General features: G+C 44.0%; 2 protein-coding genes across 2 annotated transcripts in view; both read left to right on the forward strand.

Moving 5' to 3' along the window:
- LOC141272763 (uncharacterized) overlaps positions 1-23,821 on the forward strand; it is a 158,610-nt gene that overhangs the window by 61,934 nt on the left and 72,855 nt on the right. The gene's annotated exons all lie outside the window — the stretch shown is intronic.
- Positions 1-23,821, forward strand: part of LOC141272807 (uncharacterized) — an 85,980-nt gene that overhangs the window by 59,736 nt on the left and 2,423 nt on the right. The gene's annotated exons all lie outside the window — the stretch shown is intronic.

Genomic DNA, 23,821 nt, shown 5'->3' on the forward strand with positions numbered 1-23,821 from the left:
AGGGACTTGGTAGATCTTGGAAGGGGTATTTTTAGTATAGCCTCAATCCCCCCTGGGCTGAGATGCTTAATGCCTGGAGACAGGCAATGCCCTAGGAAAGTGACTGTGGACTTGCACAATTGGAGTTTTATCTTTTGAAGCTTTGCACCCATTTTCTGCTAAGAATATCGGCAGAGATTGAGATTTATTGTGACATATCTGGTCAGTGGTGCAGCACAGGAGAAGGTCATCCACATATTGTAAGAGTACGGTGAATGAATCAAAGGGGCACCAGTTATCGAGTACAGTCTTTAGGGATGTGGAAAATAAGGAAGGGGAGTTAGCAGCTCCCTGAGGAAGGACTGCCCATCCATACTGAGCACCTCTGTGGGTGAAGGCAAAATAAGAGGTGCACTCCATGGACAAGACAGAGAAAAAAGCATTGACCAGATCAATCACTGTGAAACAGGTGGCTGTGGAGGGGACCTGATTCAGGAGAGTATGGGGGTTGGGTACAAGTGGAGTATCCACTATAGTTACTGCATTAACTGCCCTAAGATCATGTACCATACGATAGGCTACTGGCTGTCCAGGTGGGGTTTTCTTTTTGACTGGGTAAAGGGGAGTGTTAAAAGGGGAGGTTATAGGAATAACTAGACCTCTTAACAAAAGCTCCTGGACATTCTCATGTATTGCTGCATCCTGAGCAGCACTTAAAGGCTACTGCTTTATACAGGGGGGTTGGGAACCTGGTTTAAGTTTTACAGTCACCGGAGGGATGGGTAGTTTTCCCACATCAAGTTTGCTACATGCCCACAATTGACTGGGTATATCCTCAAGCCAAACAGGATGGGAATGAGGTTTAGAGTCTGTATTGTCTAGAACTGTGGGAATTGTTAGGGATAGAAGACTACACAATGTGTCGTCATCCAGGGGGGTGGTCATCTTGGGCCTTTTGGAGTGAATTCTATGCCGGCCCAAATTTTCTGCAACACATCTGTTTCCAACAAATTAAAAGGCACATTAGGGGAAACAAAAACCTGGGTTACACTTAAAATTGAGTCATGCAAATTTAACCGGAGAGGATGAGTCATTTGTAATTTAGTAAGTCGTCCCTCTACCCCTTCACACGTCACATAGTCGGGGGACAAAATGTCCTCTGGAACATGTTCTTGCATTAATACTGTACTGGCTGCTCCAGTGTCTACCATGAATGAAATAGTTTGTCCCTCCCCCAGGGACAGTGAGTGTGGGTCCCTGGGGGGTGACAGCGGGGCAGAGGGAGACATCTGGATTGCCAGTTTCCTATGGAGGGGGCTGGGCAGTGGCTGTTGATTTTGCGGGACATTTGATGGGTAGATGTCCTTTTTGCCAGAACGACCAACATTCTACATTGCTGTAATCTCTATTTCCTCCTTGGTGGTTACTTCCTCCTCTCTCCCCCCATATTCCCTTCCTGGGCTGCACAGGAGCCAAGTTAACCCTTTTCTTTGACATGCTTTCTAGTTCAGCACCTCGGGCTATTTCCTTTAAATCAACCCATTGCATATTGCGCCACTCCGGGCGACTAGTGCTTCCTACAGTCTGAACTATAGGTCTAAGACCATTCATAAAACACTGCAACAATAATCTGCGATCATTATCATCATTATGCTTATATCCAAAATCCAACCATGTTTGTTCTAATACAGAGGCATATTCTGAGACTGACTGAGCCTTATCCTGTACTACAGTTTGTAACAGGTCTTGTTTTTTATCCTGCTCTGCCCGTGCCCAGTTTTGCATCCTTTGTATACACACCTGACCCGACTCTGGTGTATTTTTAATGGCCGGTTCCTGGCCTGGCAGCATCTGAGTAATTTCCATAAGTAAGGGGTCCCTGCCTTTCTGCAGAATGACAGAAACTAGATCATCCCATGTGGCCCTATATGCCTCCTGAATACCCTGGAGGCGCATTCTAATTGTTAAGGTTTTTTTTGGGGATCTGGGAGCTGTGTAGCGAGGGCAATAAGTTCACTGGGGGACCAAGGCCGATATGTTTCTGTTGGCCATACGTGGGGTGGATCGTGTACCTGAACATTATCAACCATCCTAGGAGGTTGAAACTGTACATGACTAGTGATCCTCATAGGGAACAGAGGCACCCTGGGAGTTGTCCCTGGGTGTGAAGACCCACAGGACCTGCAACAATTAACCCAGGGGGATTCTGATGGCCACAATGTCTGCAAGTCCATCCCATTGACCCAGCATAAGGCGGGGGTGCTGAAAGGGGTGCAGAATTTACATCAGGTACAGAGACTACAGGGGTTTGAGAGTTTTTCAAACTATCATAGATTACATAGACAGTTCCATGCCTGGTTTCTTCTGATTTATGTTCACTCATTGAGAGACGTTTTGCTACTTCTAACCACATCCTAGTCTGCTCTAGTTTGTTTTTATCTTTCAACCATCCTTCCCAATTGCAGATATATTTCTCCCATTCCTTCTCTTCCAAATGTCCCCACTTTCCCATACCAAATTTCCTCAATATTATTTCACATCCCTCTACTGCTTCTTTCCCTTTCAGTCTCTCCACTATCTCACATGCTGGAACTGGGGCCTCGCCCTTTAGGGTAGTCAATTCCTTACTGTTGCCAGTTCCCATGACTGCAATCACTGTGCCAGAGTTACCGTAGAACTCTCTTCAGCACACCTAGAGCCTCTCAGACTCTAAATTTGATCCCGTCCCAGTCTCCTCTGATCCTCGAAAGACGGATCTGATCCTGTCCCAGTCTCCTCTGAGCCTCGGAAGACAGATCTTTAAGGAAGTACTAACACCGATTTTCCAGCCCTGTGAGCTAGGGAGATTCTTACACACAACCAAACAAATAACAATACCAAGCCTAATGCTCCACCTACTATTCCAATTATTTCTGCATGATCATATAACATTTCCCAGTTCAGAGGTTTTCCTTCTATACCTTGTAAAGGCGCTGCGTGACAACTATATCTGCAATAAGTGTTACTTGTTATACTATATGTTTCCCAGTCTGGGTATACAGGCTAAGCAAGAACTTCAGCTACTATGATTTTCCCTCTCTTGAGCTTACACAAAACAGAACACAGACACTGAGGACAACGATTCTGATTAATCAAAAACGACTTAACAATACGTCAATCATTCAACGCACACTGCACAATCGCTGATATTAATCCACCTGCTGTATTCGGGCTAAAAACTGCATTCAGTTACCCCTTTCTTGAGGGTGCCCTTATTAATTTACAGGGGAATTCAATACCCTCAGAGTACTACCTTACCGTGAAGGATTCCTCTGTTATAGGCAATCACACTTCCCTGATCCTCTTACGGACCGATTTTCCTCTCCACCACATGTGAAGGAACACACCTAACGGGATCCCTTATCAAGCAGAGACCGTAGTCCCTTATTGGTCAATCAAAAATCATTCAGTCCCACATTCAAGGATCCTCATAGTTTACAATATCAGACATTTATGACGTAGACAAAACAACATAAAACAATCCTCCAACTCCTGAAATATACAGAAGAACTGCGAAAGTGCCTAATCCAGACACGCTGGGCAAAGTTGATTACTCCTCACTTCATTCAATTATCATTCAACCGTCATTCAATCGTCAATCATACATCTAAAAACCACATTGATACAAATAAGACAACAAATTCAATCACTGGCAAGGGTTCAAAAATGATTGTCTTGTTAGGACCACCAATTACCCATCCTGGAGCCCTCTAGGTAGTACTGAATTAGTAGTAATACAAGGGATTACTTACCGCGGATTTCATTCAGTAATTCCCAGAGAGATCCTTGTTGACGGGTCCAGAGGAGGTCCGGTTATGACAATCCCGGGTTTCGGCACCATGTACTGTTAAGGAGACCCTCTTTGTTTTAAGGAGAACTTTGGAATAGACAGCAAAGGGTCTTCACATTGCCAGTGAGATTCAAAGTAAGATACTTCATCGATGAAGGAAGAGAGACAGAAAACATGCGACATGCATTGTCAGCAGGTAGAGTCTTCTGGTGTGGCAACATGGACTCACCATATTTATTAGCTGGACACAAAGCGGAACTTCATTGTTGCATACAGCTGAACAGGAAACCAAAATAGACTTATCAGTAGTAAACACATTTCCCTTGACCCAGTGTAAAAACCTTCTCAGGGACTTCACAGGAAACCAGTATCTTAGTCAGACATTTCACAATGTATGTCTTAAAACACTCAAGCAGAGGCCTCATGGAATAGATTGTTTTTTCTAAATTAATAATGATATCTAGATATTAAAAATTAACCATAACACCATGCATACCAGGATTGGGGTTGAGGGGGGCAATGCTTACCAGAATGGTGAAATTTACCAGTAGCTGCTGCATTTCCCACCCTAGGCTTATACTCAAGTCAGTAAGTTTTCCCAGTTTTTTGTGGTAAAATTAGGTACCTCGGCTTATACTCGGGTCGGTTTATACTCGAGTATATACGGTATTGGTAAATGGTCACCGTCCTTCCCCCAATCTCCCATAACGGCGAATTAGAAGAGAAGATACCGATGGATGGAAATGTGGAGCTTTCTCCAGATCCTCTGTGGTTCCATCCCTGGTGGAGACGACTCTTGGAGAAGTTGTGTTTCTTAGTACGGCTCCTTCATCTGACTGACGAGGGTCTTCTCTGTCCCTCTCCTCAGTGTCCTCATCCTCCGAGTGCAGAGCAGAGAGCATTAGGCTTTGGCCTCGCTGATTATCACTTCATACTTGGGTCCCACAATGTGCTGGGACCTCTGTACCGGTGGTGAGGACCACAACAATGCAGTTTATTCCCTGATGCATAAACATAGAATTACTGGTTCTGAGAGATGTGTCTCATATATAGACAGATACACGGCAGGTCATGTATTCAGTCTCTGTGTCTCCACAGATGGATCCAGGAGGAGAAATCCACCAGAGAGATGTCCCCGTCCTCTGTATCCCCAGGACTGTCCAGAGGAGAATCACAATGTCCCGGAGGATAATCAGGTAGATGGCGCTGAGCCCTGTACCGGATCTGTATATGGAGGACATTTCTGATCGAGGTCATAGATGTCACAGATTTTGGTGGTTTCTTGTATTGTGCTGATTGTTACATCTGATATATCAGGAGGAAGATCCGACTAAGAATAAAGAGGAGGATGAGACAGAAGAAGAAGAAGCGATGACGAGGAGGGATCAGCCGTGTGTGAGTGACGGGAAGGAGGAGATTCCGGTAGATGTTTCCACAGGTGTGTAATAATGACCGGCGTGTGATGATGATGATGATGACCGGTGTGTGATGATGATGACCGGTGTGTGATATCGTGTGGAGTCTCCGGTGCAGTGAAGTTTTATGCGCCGTCCACATCACAGCAGAAGCGTCCGGTGTTGGTGCGGCTGCTCCTGTAGAGTCCGGCTGTGCACTGATGAATAACGGGGCCGCCTTCTCTCCTTTTCTTAATGATTTAGGAAGCGCATATTTAGTTTTCCTTTACCTTCTATAATCTTCCTTCCATCCTTTATATCCATATTTGTCTTACACAAGTCCCTGCTGCCACATAAATGCCTATGGGTGACCGTACATGACAGATGTTTAGTCCTCTGTGCCGGGTGGAGAATTGCTTCATCATAAAAGGGATTAGGAGCTCGTATCTACAAACAGCTGCGATGGCCGCATCTAGAGGTGTCGTTATCTGACATCATGTCGGTTTTTGAGTTCTGATTCAATCAACTTATAAACATGGAGACAAGATACTGCCCAGAGGGGGCGCCCTTCACCATGCACGGATTATATCCCCTGTCAGCGTGTTATTTATGGTGGATCTTGTAATATGGGGAGATTCACTATATGGAGGAAAGTATTGGGCCACACGCATTAATCACTGCATTCTGGCTTCTCCATCAGGCCCTATTGCTCCCCAGTGTATAAGATCCAGCCCCCTTGTCCCCCAGTATATAACATCCAGCCCCGTTGTCCTCCAGTATATAACATCCAGCCCCGTTGCCCCCTGGCATATAACATGTGGCTCCTCTCTGTATATTGGCTCCAGTGGCCTCTGCTGGGTATATAGACCCCGGGGGGCATACTCAGGGGGTGATGTGTGCAGAACAGGCCAGATGTTATACAGGGGTTATATTCACAATAACCAGGGTGTACTTTATTATAAGAGCACATTGTGATTTGGGGAACGTCCCTTTAGAAGAATCTTCACTCACTGTCTCTGACATGATAACCGGGTGTTACCGTTCTCCATACATGTGTCCCCACACTTCTGACACTCAGCGCTGATTGGACAATGTAGGGGAACAATGGTAACGCCCAGTTGTCGGTATTTCCTTACATTTATAGGGTGAATAGCAGAAGAGCTGCACATCTTAGTGACCAATAACATTATGACTCCAGAAATGTGAGGAGGAAAAATAAAAAAAAATATTTAAAAGTAATAAACAAAAATGTGTCTGTAAGGTCGATAATGGGGGAAATGTTTTCCACAAAAATCAACTCTAGTTGTACATGAAGCTGAACATGAACATAAAAAAAGTATATAAATGTGGTACCGCTGTAAACCTACTGACCCAAAGAATAAAGCTGCCTTATCAATTTGAACACACAAGGAACAGCATAAAAAAACAAACAATTCATGAATTGTTGGTTTTTGTTTATTCTGCCTCCCAAAAATCGGAATAGAAAGTGATCAAAAACTGTCACGTGCCTGAAAATGGCACCAATAAAAACGTCAACTCATCCCGCAAGAAAACGAGCCGTCACATGACTCTGTCGGCCGAAATATGGAAAAATTATAGCTCTCAAAATATGTCGGAAAAAAAGCCTTGTAGTGTGTGACAGCTGTCAGTCATAAAAATCCGATATGAATATGGTATCGCTGTAATCGCACCGACCCGAAGAATAAAGTCGTCTAATCACTTATACTGCACGAGGAACGGCGTAAAAAAATAAACTCTAGGGTTAGGGTTGTGCTAGGGTTAGGGTTGTGTTAAGGTTGGGCTAGGGTTAGGGTTGGGCTAGGGTTAGGGTTGTGCTAGGGTTAGGGTTGTGCTGGGGTTGGGATTTTTTCAGAAGTAAAGAAAAAAAAATGATGACGATATGGGGACTAGTGTTGAGCGCAAGTGCTCGCTACTTGAGTTTGCATTGGGCACTCAGGTATGCACCGAGTATCGCGGGTGCTGGAGTGACATGCTCGAGTCTCTGCCCCATATGCTTCGCGACCAAAAAAACCTTGCGGGGATTGCCTGCCATGCACGAGCGATCCCCGCATGTTTTGTTTTGGGTGTCTAACAACCGTGAAACATGCAGGGGTGGGAACTTGAGCATGTCACTCGAGCACCCGCGATACTTGGTGGATACCCGAGTACCCAATGCAAACTCAAGTAGCGAGCACTTGCACTCAAAACTAATGACAACTTATTCAATATGATGACCTAATGTTATCAATTTCTGTGTGGTACCTCTGGGTTCAAAGTGTTTACTATACCCCTTGATAAAATCCTTGAAGGGTCTAGTATCCAAAATGGGGTCACTTGTTGGGGGTTTCCACTATTTGGGCACATTAGGGGGCTCTCCAAACGCAACATGGCGCCCGCTCTCAATTACAGTCAATTTTGCGTTCAAAAAGTCACACAGTGCTCCTTCCCTCCTGAACTCTGCCGTGCGCCCAAACAGTGTATTTTCCCTACATATGGGGTATCGGCGTACTCAGAAGAAATTGCACAAAAGTTTTTGGGGTCCATTTTCTCCTCTTACCGTTGTGAAAATAAAACATTTGGGGCTAAAACATCTTTTTTATGGAAAAAGTTTGATTTTTTTTTCTATTCACAGCTCCAAGTGATAAACTTCTGTGAAGAACCTGGGGGTTCAGGGTGCTCACCACACATCTAGATAAGTTCCCTGAGGGGTATAGTTTCCAAAATGGTGTCACTTGTGGGGGGTTTCCACTGTTTAGGCACATCAGGGGCTCTCCAAACGCGGCATGGCGTCTGCTATTTATTCAAGCAAATTTTACATTCAAAAAGTCAAATGATGCTCCTTCCCTTCCGAACCCTGCAGTGTACCCAAATAGTGGTTTTCCCCCATATGGGGTATCTGCTTACTCAGGAGAAATTGCACAACAAACTGCATGGTGCAATTTCTCCTCTTACCCTTATGAAAATGGAAAATTTGGGGCTGAAAAACATTTTTGTGGGAAAAATTTGAAAATGTTATTTTTACGGCTCAATGTTATAAACTTCTGTGAAGCACCTGGGGGTTCAAGGTGCTCACCACACATCTAGATAAGTTCCCTGAGGGGTCTAGTTTCCAAGATGGTGTCACTTCTTGGGTTTCCACTGTTTAGGCACATCAGGGGCTCTTCAAACGCAACATGGCGTCCGCTAATTATTCAAGCAAATTTTACATTCAAAAAGTCAAATGTTTCTCCTTCTCTGCCGTGCGCCCAAACAGTGGTTTTCCCCACATGTGGGGTATCGGTCTGCTGAGAAGGAATTGCAGAGTAAATTTTGTGGTCCATTTTTTCCTGATACCCCTGCGAAAATAAAAAATTGGGTTCTAAAGTAAAATTTTTGTGAAAAAATTTAAATGTTCATTTTTTTCTTCCACATTCCAAAAATTCCTGTGAAGCACCTGAAGGGTTAATAAAGTTCTTGAATGTGGTTTTGAGCACCTTGAGGGGTGCAGTTTTTAGAATGGTGTCACTTTTGAGTATTTTCTGTCATAAAAGCCCTTCAAAGTCGCTTCAAATGTGATGTGGTCCCTAAAAAATGGTTTTGTAATTTTTGTTGGAAAAATGAGAAACCCTTATAACTTCCTAACAAAAAAAAATTTTGGTTCCAAAATTGTGCTGATGTAAAGTAGACATGTGGGAAATGTTATTTATTAACTATTTTGTGTGACATATCTCTCTGATTTAAGGGCATGAAAATTCAAATTTCGAAAATTTCAAAATTTTCGCCAAATTTCCGATTATTTTCACAAATAAATTCAAGTGATATTAAAGAAATTTTACGACTATCGTGAAGTACAATATGTCACGAAAAAACAATCTCAGAATCAGGGGGATCCGTTGAAGCATTTCAGAGTAATTACCTCATAAAGTGACAGTGGTCAGAATTGTAACAATTGGCCTGGTCATTAACGTGCATCCACCCTTGGGGATAAGTGGATTAAGGCTATGTGCGCACATTCAGGATTTTAATGCAGAAAATTCATTAAGGTTTCTGCATCTCTTGGCAGGAAAAACACTGCAGAAAAAAACGCACTTTTTGCTGCGATTTTGATGCGGTTTTGTACATCAATCAATCAATCCTTTTTGGAGCTAAATAAAGATATTTGAAAAAGGAAACTTTGGACGTTGCTGAAAACCCTTTGATTACCTTCAGACCTGGGGTGAGTATATTGGTTAATTTAAATGATTTAACCATGAGTCTGTTGCATTTCAAATAAAGTGTTTGTGTGTGTGTTTATTTAACTCTTTACTTTACTTGGGGTTAGTAATGAAAGGGTGTGATTGACACCTTTTCATCACCAAACAAAAGGGCTATGTGTCAGTTAAACCCAATCTCATTGCATTCCCATTCATGTCATTTTTGGGGCAGCTGGGAGTTGCTATTTATTCTTTCACCCATGACAGCGCCACAAGAGAGGGGATCCGCCCGCCAAGGACAGGAAGCCTACAAGTTAAAAGGGCGTCACCTCTCTCGCTTTGGTTTCCTGTCCTTGATGAAAACCTCTGCAGGCTTACTTGTGTAAGAAAGAAGAAAACTTCCTGTCTCAGGCCAGGCCGGCTGGTTCAGGCCGGGATAGCTTCTTTGCCTCGGTTGGTACGGGGTCCCTGGAGACACCACGGTAAAGCTCAGGGAGGCTGCTCCATGTGCGTTTGGGTAGGAGTGGCGTCCCCTGCTTGGAGACATGCCGCTCACGCGTGGCCCGGACCGCGGTTGTGCTCGTGTGTCTGGAGGCTTATCCCCCCATCTGCACAAGCAGAAAGTTTGGGCCGCGCCGGCGGGTGACGTGGCTGAAGACACGGTGGATGACGCGAACGGGGGCGGTGTGCATGTCCAGGTGACGCAATTGAAGGCGTGGCGGGGGGGGCGGAGGTGTGCCCTGGATACGGCTCATCCTGGATGCCGTTGTAATGGTCAATGACACGCCTTGGGGCGTGTGGCGTCTGGTAGGAGGGATGTTCACCACCGGATATGGAAGGGGTTATCCATGCCACACAGGGGGTCAGCTGACCCGGTACCAGGCAGTGGTCGGTATAAAAGTTATTGGCGCCACTACCAGGGTGCTTCCCAGCCCATCTAGTGTGTTACAGTGATGGAGGATATTGAGCAGCAGCCGCAGCAGCAACAAGATCATCTGCTGCCTGGGGAGCCCCAAGAGCTTGTAGTCCAGCATCGCTCTCGTACTAGTGGGAGCAGCCTTTCCACGGATAAGCATAGATCCACAAGGTCCAGCCAGAAAGGCTCAGGCAAAAGGAAAGTTCCTGCAGTCCAGAGGGAGGACCCTCCAACTGAGAGAGATTCTTCTGCAAACCTGGTACCGTGTATTTGAGCAGTGGGTAAGTGGATCTTCGTGAAAGTTCACTTGGTAATGGTTCCCTCTTCTCGCTAAATGTTTTTCAGGGAAAGAAGTGTAATACCAAGTTGAAGCACAAGGAGTGTGCTTTATGTAAAATCCCTCTGCCTGATACCTACCTAAAAAGCTCTGTCAATCTTGTATTGACCAAATGGTGGCGGAGGAAACCCCTAGTTTCTCTTCTGGGTTGAGATCCCTGATCAAAGAGGAGATAGACAAGGCCCTTGCAAAAAACACAAAAAGTAGGCGGGAAAGGGAGCCTTCTCCAGTATCAGGAAACTCCTCCCTATCCATTGTTACCAAGGATTCGGATAACCCCTCTCACTCATTCGCCTCCTCGGATAGTGACTCGGGCCGTCAGTGCTTTCCCTTGAGTGAGGTGGACGCATTAATCAAGGGCGTACGGACCACCATGGGCATTGTGGACACTGGGTCTGAAAGATCAGTGGAAGATGTGATGTTCAGGGGCCTAGATCATAAAAAGAAAAAATATTTTCCTATGAATAGTAAGATTCAAGGTCTAATTGACAGAAAGTGGAAGAAACCAGAGAGAAAATGTTCCCAACCACCCTCATTCAAAAGGAGATACCCCATCCTCCTCTTGGTCTCAGGCGCTAAAACTAGATGTGGCCACAACTAAAGCTTCTAGAAGATCTTCCTTGCCTTTTGATGATATGGGGTCCTTGAAGGACCCACTCGATAGGAGAGCAGATACCTTCCTGAAAGGAACCTGGGAAACCGCTGCAGGCGCCTTGAAGCCAGCAGTGGCAGCTACCTGCATCTCCAGATCCCTAATGATTTGGTTAGAGCAGTTAGGAACCCAGTTAAAAGATGGGGTGTCAAGAAAAGAGATCCTATCTTCCATCCCTCTCATTCAGGGTGCTGCGGCCTTCCTTGCTGATGCTTCAGCTGACTCCGTCAAATTGGCAGCAACATGAGAGGCTCTATCTAATGCTGCCTGTCGGGCTTTATGGCTCAAATGTTGGCCGGGAGACATACAGGCCAGATCTAGACTGTGTTCTATCCCCTGTGAAGAACAGTACCTGTTCGGTCCCGCCATGGATGAATTATTGGAAAAGGCTGGGGACTCTAAAAAAGGGTTTCCCTCGGTGTCCTTAACTAATTACAAGTGGTTTTTCCGGAAAAATAAATTTGTCCGAAGAAGACCAACAAAAGAACAGGACAAGTATGAAGACCGAAGTCAGAAAGGTAGAAGTCTACTATTCGGCTCTTCTTCCCAGGGCGCGTAAAAATCGGGACAATGACGGCCAGCCCAGGTGGGGGGAAGGCTGCCCTCCTTTTTCCCAGCCTGGGAACGTATTACAGCAAGTGGCTTAATCCTCAGCCTGGTGAGATCGGGACTGAAATTGGAATTCCAATCACTTCCTCATAGAAGGTTTATGGTTACTCTTTTCGGTTCTTCCCCAGAACAGTGGTCAGCCCTCCAGTTGGAGGTCCATAACCTAATTAGAAAATCCGTACTGATTGAAATCCCGGAGATGGAGAGAGGAAAGGGGTTTTACTCCCCTCTCTTTTTATTCCCTAAGCCAGATGGGTCTTTTAGGACTATAATTAATCTGAAGTCCCTGAATAGACACCTGAAAGTTCATACGTTTAAAATGGAATCCTTCAATGCAGCAATAAAACTTATTTTTCCCGGTTGTTACATGGAAGTCTTGGATCTTAAAGATGCCATACTATCACGTACCCATTCACAACAACTACCAAAAGTACCTAAGGGTGGCAGTGAAGATGGAGGGTGTAGTCAAACATTTTCAATACACTTCCCTTCCTTGCGGCCTAGCTGTAGCATTTTCACTAAGGTAGTTGTGAAAGCCGTGGACCATGTTAGAGAAAAAGATATCTTTATTATCCCCTATCTCGATGATTTACTTATAGTGGGTAACTTCTTCCATCAATGTGAAGCCCATCTAGTAGAGGTAATGTCCATCCTAGAAGGCCTGGGTTGGTTATTAAACTTACCAAAATCTGTTAGTTCCCATGAGAGAACAGCAGTTTCTGGGAGTCATTCTGGATTCAGAGGAACAGACGTCGCGTCTACCAGCCTTGAAAGCTAGACTAATCCAGCGTCTGGTTAAAAAAGCCATAGACAAGCCCTCTATGACTCTTCATGGTGCGATGTCTTTATTAAGAACTTTAATGTCCTGTTTTCCAGCAGTCCTGTGGTCACAATTCCACTCTAGAGCCCTTCAGTGGGACGTGTTGTATAATGAGTCAATCCTTGGAGGGCATCTTGAACATATTTTAACTTTATCCCCTCGCTCGATACAATCCCTTCAGTGGTGGTTGGTGACTGGGAACCTAGTCAGGGGGGTGCCCTGGGTGGTAAGACCAACCCACATGTTTACCACAGATGCAAATACCACGGGTTGGGGAGCCCACTTAGATGGTGGTATAATTCAGGGAGTATGGACAGAGAGCGTGAAAAAAATTTCCTCTAATGTCAAAGAACTTTTGGCGATAGATTGGGCAGTAATCGGGTTCCTGGTATCTCTACAGGGCCGGGACGTCAGCATATTATCAGACAATCGAATATTCGTGGTGTATATAAACCACCAACGGGATACCAAGTCAAAAAACCTAACGAGGGTTGCGGACAAGCTGTTACAAAAAGCAGAAAGTCATTTACCAGTGGTCATAAGAAAAATCAGAGCGGACAGAGCTCGGGTCATACTCATAGCTCCCTTCTGGCCCAAGAGACCTTGGTTCTCCTGCCTAAAAGAGATGTCGGTAACCGACCCTTGAATCTTACCAGAGATCCCGAAGCTCCTCTCGCAAGGGCCGATTGTTCATCCTCCAGCGCCAGGACTACATCTGACAGCTTGGAATTTGAAAGGGCATTATTAATTAGCAAAGGGTTCTCATCAAACCTCACAAAAACTCTTTTATGTAGTAGAAAGCGGTTACTACACGCATTTATGCCAGGACTTGGAGGAAGTTCTTATGTTTCTGAGGTGTTAGAGTAGAAGAGGGTGCACCCATAGGAAAAATATTAGAATTCTTTCAAAAAGGACTGAAGTTGGGATTGTCTACCAGTACCCTGAAGGTCAAGGTCTCCGCTCTTGAGGCCTTATTTTCCTGTGATTTGGCTGCAAATTACTGGGTCTCACGAGTCATTAACCCCTTAACGATCTTGGGTTTTTCCATTTTTGTGTTTTCCTTTTTTTGCTCCCCTTCTTCCCAGAGCCATAGCCTTTTTATTTTTCGGTCAATATGGCCATGTGAGGGCTTATTTTTTGCGGGACAAGTTGTTTTACCATATCATGTACTGGAAAACGGGAAAAAAATTCCAAGTGCGGTGAAATTGCAAAAAAATGCAATTCCACGATTTCTTTTTGTTTTGTTTTTTACCACGTTCACTGAATGGTAAAACTGACCGGCCATTATTATTCTCCAGGTCATTACGAGTTCGCAGATACCAAGCATGAATAAGTTCTTTTTTATTTAAGTGGTGAAAAAAAAAATCCAAAGTTTGCTAAAAAAAAAAAAAATGGAACCATTTTCCGAGACCTGTAGCGTCTCCATTTTTCGGGATCTGGGGGCGGGTGAGGGCTTATTTTTTGCGCGCCGGGCTGACGTTTTTATTGATACCATTTTGGGGTAGATCCGATGTTTTGATCACCCGTTATTGCATTTTATTTCAATGTTGCGGCGACCAAAAAAATGTAATTCTGGCGTTTAGAATTTTTTTCTCGTTATGCCGTTTACCGATCGGATTAATTCTTTTTTTATATTGATAGATCGGGCGATTCTGAACGCGGCAATGCCAAATATATGTATGTGTTTTTTTTATTTTTTTATTTTGAATGGGGTGAAAGGGGGGTGATTTAAACTTTTTATATGTTTTTAATATTTTTAAAAACATTTTTTCCCCTTTCTGCTTTGCTTCTATAGTTTCCATAGGAGACTAGAAGCTGCAGTTATCTGATCGGCTCTGCTGCATACCGGCGACGAGCAGATCTCCTCTCTGTAGCAGAAATGCTGACTTGCTATGAGCGCCGACCACTGGGTGGCGCTCATAGCCAGCAAGACATGACAACCACAGGAGTCTGCCGCAGACCCCGGGTTGTCATGCCCACCCATCGGTGACCCTCGATCACGTGACAGGGTCACCGATGGGCGGAGCTAATGCCACGCTTCCGGCACGGCGCTGTTAAATGCCGCTGTCAGAGATTGACAGCGGCATTTAACTGGTTAACAGCTGCGGGTGGATCCCTCTGTGATTCCATCAGCACAATGCAGTGTGATCGCGTTGTGTTGATGGTCTCCATAGTTACCTCCGGTCCCAAGTTGGCCACTGGGTCCTTCAGGGACCTGCAGGAAGGTGGCCACTCAGCGCCTTGCCAGAGAGCAGGATGTGAGACGCCTCCTTCCTGCCTGTCAGCGATCTGACAGTTTGTCCCAGGATGGGACATCATTTTCAATGTAAAAAATGTAAAAAAAAAACAGTTAAAAATTATAAAAAATCAGAAAATAAAGAAAAAAAAATATTAATCCAATAAATATATTTATCTGTGTTAAAAAAAAAAAAAAAGTACACCTATTTGGTATCGCCGCGTCCGTAACAACCCGGCCTATAAAACTGTTCCACTAGTTAACCCCTTCAGTGAGCACCGTAAAAAAAATAAAAATGAAAAACAAGGCAAAAAATGATGCTTTATCATCATCCCGCTGAACAAAAAGTGGAATAAAACGCAATAAAAAAGACGCCTGTAAATAAATACGGTACCACTGAAAACGTCATCTTACCCCGCAAAAAAACAAGCCGCCATACAGCTCTGTCAGCAGAAAAATAAAAAAGTTACAGCTCTCAGAATAAAGTGATGCCAAAATAATTTTTTTTTATAAAAATAGTTTTTATTGTGTAAAAGCGGCAAAACATAAAAAAAACAATATAAATGTGGTATCGCTGTAAACGTGCTGACCGGAAGAATAAAGCTGCATTTATCGATTTTACCACACGCGGAACGGCATAAAAAAAAATCCCCAAAAAACAATTTCGGAATTGCTGGTTTTTGCTTATTCTGCCTCCCAAAAAACAGAATAGAAAGCGATCAAAAAATGTCACGTGACCAAAAATGGTACCAATAAAAATGTCAACTTGTCCCGCAAAAAAAACAAGCCATCACATGACTGTCCGTCGAAATATGGAAAAACTCGTTTTTACAATAAAAAGCGTCTTTTAGTGTGTGACAGCTGCCAATCATAAAAACCCGATATAAATCTGGTATTGCTGTAATCGCACCGGCCCGAAGAATAAAGTCGTCTAATCAATTATACCGCACAAGGAACGGCGTAAAAAATAAATAAAACCAATTCTTCACATGCTGTTAATTGAGCCTCCCAAAGGTCGCAGCATGGCTCAGCACACATTTATACTGTGCTCTGCGCTGAGCGCTTACACTGGGGCTTCATGTAAATCTGTGAAATACGTAATTCAGACTTAACCCCCGGCATAAGATTTCCTATAATGAGGCAGATGGAGACACTTTGGATGCCGTCTGGCCTATGATCCAGCGGTGTCCATCTTTTTATTAGCCATGCATAAAAGTGCCGTCGGCCACAGTTTTGTGCACTTCTGAAAAGGACACCGCTAAACAAAGGCCAGACGGAGTCCAGAGTAACTCTGCTGTCTCATTATAGTGAGTGGATCCCTTGGAGATTTCATCTGAATCACGTCACTCTGAGATTTAGATAGAAACCCTGATATAAGTGCTCAGCATAGAGCGCAGGATAAATGTGATCCAAATTGTTATGTAAAATGTTCCCAATAAAACCTTCAACTCCATTCACAAAAAAAGCAAGTCCCCACTCAGGTCTCTCATCTGTTAAAAATAATATAGGAGCTTCCACATTACTGGTAGCACAAAGGCTCTGGAAAAACAAAATGGCTCCTTACACCCAAAAGAAATCCTGCGAATTCTGTGCTCCCAAATCCAAATGTCCCCCTCGCTTCTGAGCTCCAGTGTGTGTTTAAACTGCAGTTAGCGTCCACATGTTTGGCATTTCTGTAGCGATGAGAGCCTGCCTAATTTACTGGTGCATGTCTCCAGAAGAACGAGCTGAGCATAACGTACTGGTCACTACAGCGTACTGGTCACTACAACAGCAGTTTGCAATCTTCACATAGCAACATCCACTGCTGCTTGTTTTTGGAAAACGCCTATGGAGTCAAAATCATCACTACCCCTGTAGATAAATTCACAAAGGGGTATAATTTCCAAAATGGGGTCACTTGAGGGGGGATTCTGCTCTTCTAGGACCTCTGCGCTCCAGGAGGCAAAAAGCGCTCTGTCCCTCCCGAGTCTCGCCGTGTGGCTAAGCAGTACTGGACAGCTGCATATGGAGTATTTCTACGTTCAGCAGAAATTGTAGGACAAATTTTGGTGCCATTTTTACCCATTTCCCAGTGTGAAAATGTAAAATCTGGGGCTAAAAATTTTTTTCGCAGTAAAAATGTAATTATTTCTTAACTGCTCAATGGTATAAAATTATGTGACACACTTGTGGTGTCAAAATGATCACTGCACCCCTAGATGAATTCATTGAGCAGTGTAGTTTGTAAAATGGGGTCACTTATGGGGGAGGAGTTCAGCTGATCTGGCATCTCAGGGGCTCTACCAATGTGATATGGCACCCTCAAACCAGTCCAGCAAAATCTGAACTCCAATATGGCGCTTCTTCCCTTCTGAACTTTGCACTATGCCTCAAAAGTAGTTTTCTCCCACATATGGGGTATCTGTGTACTCAAGAGAAATTACACAACAAATTTTGGGGTCTATTTTCTCCTGTTACCCTTGTGAAAATGCAAAATGTTGTGCTAAAAAACATTCTTGCGGGAAAAATGTTTTTTTTTTATTTTCACGGCTCAACATTATAAACTTCTGTGAAGCACCTGGGGTTCAAGGTGCTCACCACTCATCTAGATAAGTTATCTGTGGGGTCTAGTCTCCAAAATGGTGTCACTTGTGGGGGGTTTCCACTGTTAAGGCACATCAGGGGCTCTCCAAAAGCAACATGGCGTCCTCTAATTATTCAAGCAAATTTTACATTCAAAAAGTCAAATGCACTCATTCCCTTCCAAGCCCTGCCGTGCACCCAAACAGTGGTTTTCCCCCATGTGTGGGATATCGGTGTGCTCAGGAGAAATTGCACAACAAATTTTGGGATCCATTTTCTCCTGTTACTCTTGTGAAAGTAAAAATATTAGGTCTAAAGTAAAATTTTTGTAAAAAAAAAAAGTTAAATGTTTATTTTTTCCTTCCACAATCCAAAATTCCTGTGAAGTACCTGAAGGGTTAATAAACTTCTTGAATGTGGTTTTGAGCACCGTTATGGTGCAGTTTTTAGAATGGTGTCACTTTTGGGTATTTTCTGTTATAAAGGCCCCTCAAAGTCACTTCAAATGTGATATGGTCCCAAATAAAATGGTTTCGTAAACTTTGTTGTAAAAATTAGAAATCGCTGGTCAACTTTTAACCCTTATAACTTCCTAACAAAAAAAAATATTGGTTCCAAAATTGTGCTGATGTAAAGTAGACATGTGGGAAATGTTATTTATGAACTATTTTTTGGGATATGACTCTCTGATTTAAGGGCTTAAAGAGTAAAATTTTCATGAAGTACAAAATGTCACGAAAAAAACAACTCTGGAACGCTTCAACGGATCCCGGTGATTCTGAGATTATTACCTCATAAATTGACACTGGTCAGAATTACTACTATTGCCAGATGGATAAGAGATGCCATCGCTCTTCCCTATTCATCAAGTGGCAAGGAAATACCAGAAGGTCAGAGAGCCCATTCCACTCTGGCCGTGGCGACCTCCTTGGCGGAGAAGTTAGATGTCTCCATTGCAGATATATGTAAGGCCACTACCTGGTCCTCACCTTCCACCTTTTGTAGACACTAGACTTGACGTGGGTGTTTCTACCGACCTCACCTTTGGTAGGAGGGTGCTCCAGGCTGTGGTCCCTCCCTAGAATTTTCTTCTCTGTAATTCTCTCGTGGTGCTGTCATGGGTGAACGAATAAAGTCTTAGTTACTTACCGGTAACTGGATTTTTCATGGGGAGCCCATGACAGCACCCTTATATTCTCTCCCTTCACATTGTGGGAGCACTCCCATAAGTAAATTGGAACTCGCTCTTATATGGTGTAAAAAAAAAAAAAAATGGTTATGCACGTTGTTATATTTTCGGATTGTTGTTGTACTAGCCTTGGCAGTCCTCTCATGCTTTGTAAACCAAACTGAGGTGAGAGAGAGGTGCGGCCCTTTTAACCTGTAGGTTTCTTCTCCTTGGTTGGTGGATCCCCATCTCTCGTGGTGCTGTCATGGGTTCTGAAAAATCCCGTTACCGGTAAGTAACTAAAACTTTTTAGCCTAGGAAGGTGCCATTAGGCAAACATGGTCACTGGCTGTTAATAACAGCTCACAGCTGTTTCGTTATCCGCTACATCCCCACGATCAGCAGCCAGGAGCGCTTTGGATGCAGCATATTTTAGCTGCGTCCAATACTCTGTTTTCTAATGCCGCACTTTTGTCAATACATGCGGATCCACCACATATAATGACATTTTAATCGGTCAAAATCTGCAGCAGAGACTAGCATGTCCACTACAGAAATTGACATGCTGCGAGTGAGTTTGGGTGCGTGCCCATGATCAGGAGCCGCTGCGGGTTTGAAGCTGCGTATTTATGCAGAGTCAAACTCGCAGCGTCCAGTTGTTGTAGCATAGTGGATGCACTTTGCATGCATCTGAGGCTGTAGATCACCCGTGGACACTGATATGTGGTGCGTCTTTCAGGACCGCAGCATGTCAAATTCTCTTGCGGAGTCGCTAGTCTCCACAACAGAAATTTGACCACTAGAATGCATTGAGTGCAGTAAATCCACATGGTTCAGTGAAAAAATGCGGATTTCCCTATGTTCAATAGAATTCAGCCTTTTGGACGCAGCAAAAATAAGCTGCATCCAAAGCGCTGCTACATCCGGATCGTGGGCACATAGCCTAAAATAAATAAAAATGGCATGGGCTCCCTCATCATTTTCATAACCAGTTGAGGGAAACCCGACCCCTGGGAGCTGATATTAGTAGCCGGGGAAGGGGCCATTAGCCAAAAAATGTTCATTGGCTATTAATAACAGCCCACAGCTGTTTGCTTAGCCTTTACTGGCTAGATTACAGGGAGACCCCAGAAAAAATTGACGTAGTGTCCCCCTATAAAATCTAACCAGAAAAGGCTAAACAGACAGCTGCCGGCTGATATTAATAACCAAGGAAGGGGCCATGGATACTATCCCCCTCCGTGGCTAATAATATCAGCTCTCAGCAGCCCCAGAAATGGCACATCCATAAGATGCGCCATATCTGGCACTTATAATCTGCTCTTCCTACTGCTATTTAGCGGTAGCGAGTGGGGTAATAAGGTTGGGGTTCATGTTAACCTTGTATTGGCGGCTGACATGAAGCCCAGGTTAGTAATGGAGAGGCGTCTATAAAACGTCCCCATTACTAACCGCGTTTTAAAGGGTTTTGACGGTTTTCAATAAAGACACGACCAGAATAACGTCTTTTATTGAAATAAAATTCCACACGGTTTTAATAATTTTTTTTTTTAAAAAAAAACGCGTATACTCCCCTAACTCCCAATCCCCGAATCCCTCGTCTCTTGTAAAAAAAATAACCAAGTCCCTCACCTATCTGCCGTCATGACGTAATCCCAGTGTCCCACGGTGAAAATTCCCACACAGCACCGGTGCTATAAATGAGGTCTCGGAGCTCTCAGCTGATCTCCAGCTGATGAATTCAGGTGAACTCAGTCCCGGCAGCGCAGCGATGTACACTGTCGGGAGCGATCTCCTGTCAGTGTTCCGCCAGGTGATCTGGTTGCCGGAAACATCGGCAGACAGGTGAGTATTAAAGGTGTTTTTATTTCAATATAGAATTTTCCTTTTTTTTTTTTTTTTTTAACATCGCATAATGTCTCTGGCTGAGGAGACTACTCCAACTCTCAGCCGCGCCTGCTTTCGCTGTTATAAGCTTGAGCGGCGGTCGGATGATGGGAGGAGTAGTCTTCTTCCCCGGCCCGGGTACCATTCTTTGTGCCTTTTGGCGGCATATTTGACTCATTGACTTGAATTGAGTCAGTCAGATACGCAGCAAACATCCGCAGCAAATCTGCAAATATTTTTATACCTGCTTTTTTGCTGCAGATTTAACTGACTCAATTCAAGTCTGTGGGTGTAAAACGCTGCAGAAACGCTAAAAAGAATTGACATGCTCCAGTTTTAAACGCAATGGCAATCCTGACAGGAAAATTCCTGATCGTGTGCACAGCACTTCAGGATTGTCATTGCATTACTTAGCGGAATCATGCAGCGCTAGTGCCGCAAGGTCATAGGAGTTCATCAGCTGATGAACTCAAGTGACCTCTCTCCCGGCAGCTTAGCTCTATACACTGCAGGAGCGATGACGCTCCTGTCAGTGTTTCGCCGGCTGCCAGATGTGACTGATCCGATTGCCTTGGGACAATCTGGATTATTTCATCACATCGGACAGGTGAGTATTATGTTGCTTTATTATTTCATTTTTGTTACAGGAGACATGGGCTTCAGTGGATTAGGCATTGGGTAAATATAATTGTTTTTGGTTAATTAAGAATCTTAAAGGACTGTGTCTTTATTTAAAATAAATTACTTTATTCTTTGTGTTTGGTGTTTTTTCTTACAATTGTACTATGGGGTTAGCACTGGCCATCCTGGAAGTTGGGGGAAGAGACCACTGATCAGATCTGAGGGGGCAGCTGACCCCATAGGGGGACTGTAAAGGGAAATGTGTAGTGTTTGTTCAGTCCCAGGGTGGAGGGTCGCTGTAACTGCGGTAATACAACTAATCCAAGCCAATAACAAATATATTTAGTTTTCTGTTGCCAAATTCTGATAAGTGATGTATTGTTACATGGTGACAGTATTCCTCATTGTTCCCATATAATATACACAACGTCCTGATCAGTCTTTATTACACAAGAATAAGAGGAATAAACTTCATGAATTGTAAGAATAGACGAGATGGAAACAGGAAACTTTGTCCCCGGAGTCTCCACAGAAATCTGCGGATTTCTTATTCCGTCTCAGGATTCTCGGTTCCGGGGTAAAATCTCTATTCAGTTAGGAAACATTGTTCCATCACTGAGATCGGAGGTGACGGCCGCTACTGATAAGATTCTGTGTAGGGGGAGGGGAGAGGAGGGCGGGGCTAGAGGCCGAGCTCCTCCCATCTACATAGACTCTGACCAGTAGTGACTGTCCTCTCCTATCTCAGTAATGGGAAAGTCTTCTCATAGCGCCCCCTGCCCCAGCTCTGCCCCAGGTAACTGACGCACCATCATCGGCCAGCCACGTGATGGAAATGTGATTCATTAGAAGAGGCCATTGTCATAGAAAATATTAAGGATTTTTCCAAACCCCTTATGCCCCCTCCTCTATGCTATTTGTCAAAGGAGAAGAGCTGACAATCTACAGAGCTGCCTGTATGCAAATAGCAGTACAAAAGAAGCCCCCCCCCCCTCGCCTATCGACCATCTGTCAGAGTTAACAAAGCTCTATGCAAATTGTAGCACGCAGCAGAGATGGCAAACTCAAGTGGCGCAGGCCTGTGATAAATGTATACCTGGGTGAGGAGGATGCAGCTCGTTTAAGCTTCAAACACTACTCACAATAGCCAGGACAGTTCCCAGCTGCAAACTCCAGGCTTTTCGGCACCGACATGAAATATCGGATTTCGGAAATTCTATGATTCTGATAATAATGGAAGGAACAATACACTTATGTTTCCGTAGCTGTATGCCCCTCCAGTGAGATGTGGCACAAAAGTACCAAAAATAATGGACCATAGCTATGCCATGTGTAGTCTCTAAGGAAAGGTAAATTCGTAATAAAGAATATGACGTCACTTGCAAGCTTCTGCAATCAACCAGCGATAAGTTATCCCATAAGTTAGAGATTTTAATAAAAATATGAAGGCTGGAACCCAGCCCATGTAATGTCATCACAGGGGGTGTATGGGCAGGTCTCCCCCTTCGGCATAAAAGACCCAGCCAAGGATGGGTCAGCACTTATGCCAGGAGGATATATATATAGCAGGGGTCACGTTCGATAACGGTCAAATCAATTGGATCACCTCCCCTCCAGCTAAACTGAATCGTCTCTGCTATCTGTCTAGTAAGTTCTTCTTTAATCCCATTTTATTTGTGTAACTGTATATTCTGTACTGTATTGTCTCCTTTTGTAAGACCTTTTGTATATTTTCTTAAACACTGCCTCCCTTGGATTAAATATAAAATTTAATAGTCCTGTTTCTTTTGTCCTGTAATCGTCTCTCCCCCGAAGCCATATACGTTACCAGAAAGCAGGCGTTCGATCAGGCCTGTATTATATTTCAAATCTGTTTTTTTCAGTGCTTTGTGCTACTCTAGTTTTTTTTTTTTCCATGGACTGCGGTGCATACTGGGTAAAGCAGTTTACCTTTCAGACAAAAGAGGACTTGTCACTTGCTCCAAAAATTTAGTTAAATACCTTGTAAAAAGCCCTGAGCTCCCCTGATTCTTCCACTGTTTTCCGTTTTGCACTGCGTCACTCTATTGCAGAGATAGTCAGCTTTGTTCCTTCTGGAGTGCACCATGTGAAATCTCTACTTTGCAGTCCAGCTGGGCTTTCTTCAGAGTCTTCTCTGGGACATTCGCTTTCACCCCTCCCAGATGCTGCCGATCACAGCTCGGCATCTGATCTAACAGTGTGAGGCTGCCAAGCTGTGATTGTCAGCATCTGGGAAGACTGGAGAAAGCGAATGTCCCCGGAGACGACTGAAGAGCTCAGAGATTTCACATAGTGCGCTCCAGGAGGAACAAATGTGAATATCTCTGCAATGGTGTGACGTAACACAGAACAAAAAAGAGCAGAATTAGCAGAGCTCAGGGATTTTTACAAGGTATTTAACTCCATTCTTTGTTTTCTACCACAAAACAAGTCCTCTTTAAAGCGAGACTGTAATTAGGATTTACCCCTTAATTTGCCTTCTGTGCTATTTCAGTCTTTTTCTAAGGTTTCCTATCATGCTCTTAGGTGTGCTGTAGACATGATTACGGGGGCCTGGAGCTCCACTACTTGTGGATGTAGGGCCACCTTTGTGACTAGTCAATCTCATTTGCATA

Source organism: Phyllobates terribilis, unplaced genomic scaffold (assembly GCF_046119375.1).
Source record: "Phyllobates terribilis strain yellow unplaced genomic scaffold, ASM4611937v1 Scaffold_1__5_contigs__length_1240528914, whole genome shotgun sequence".
NCBI classification, from domain to species: Eukaryota; Metazoa; Chordata; class Amphibia; order Anura; family Dendrobatidae; genus Phyllobates; species Phyllobates terribilis.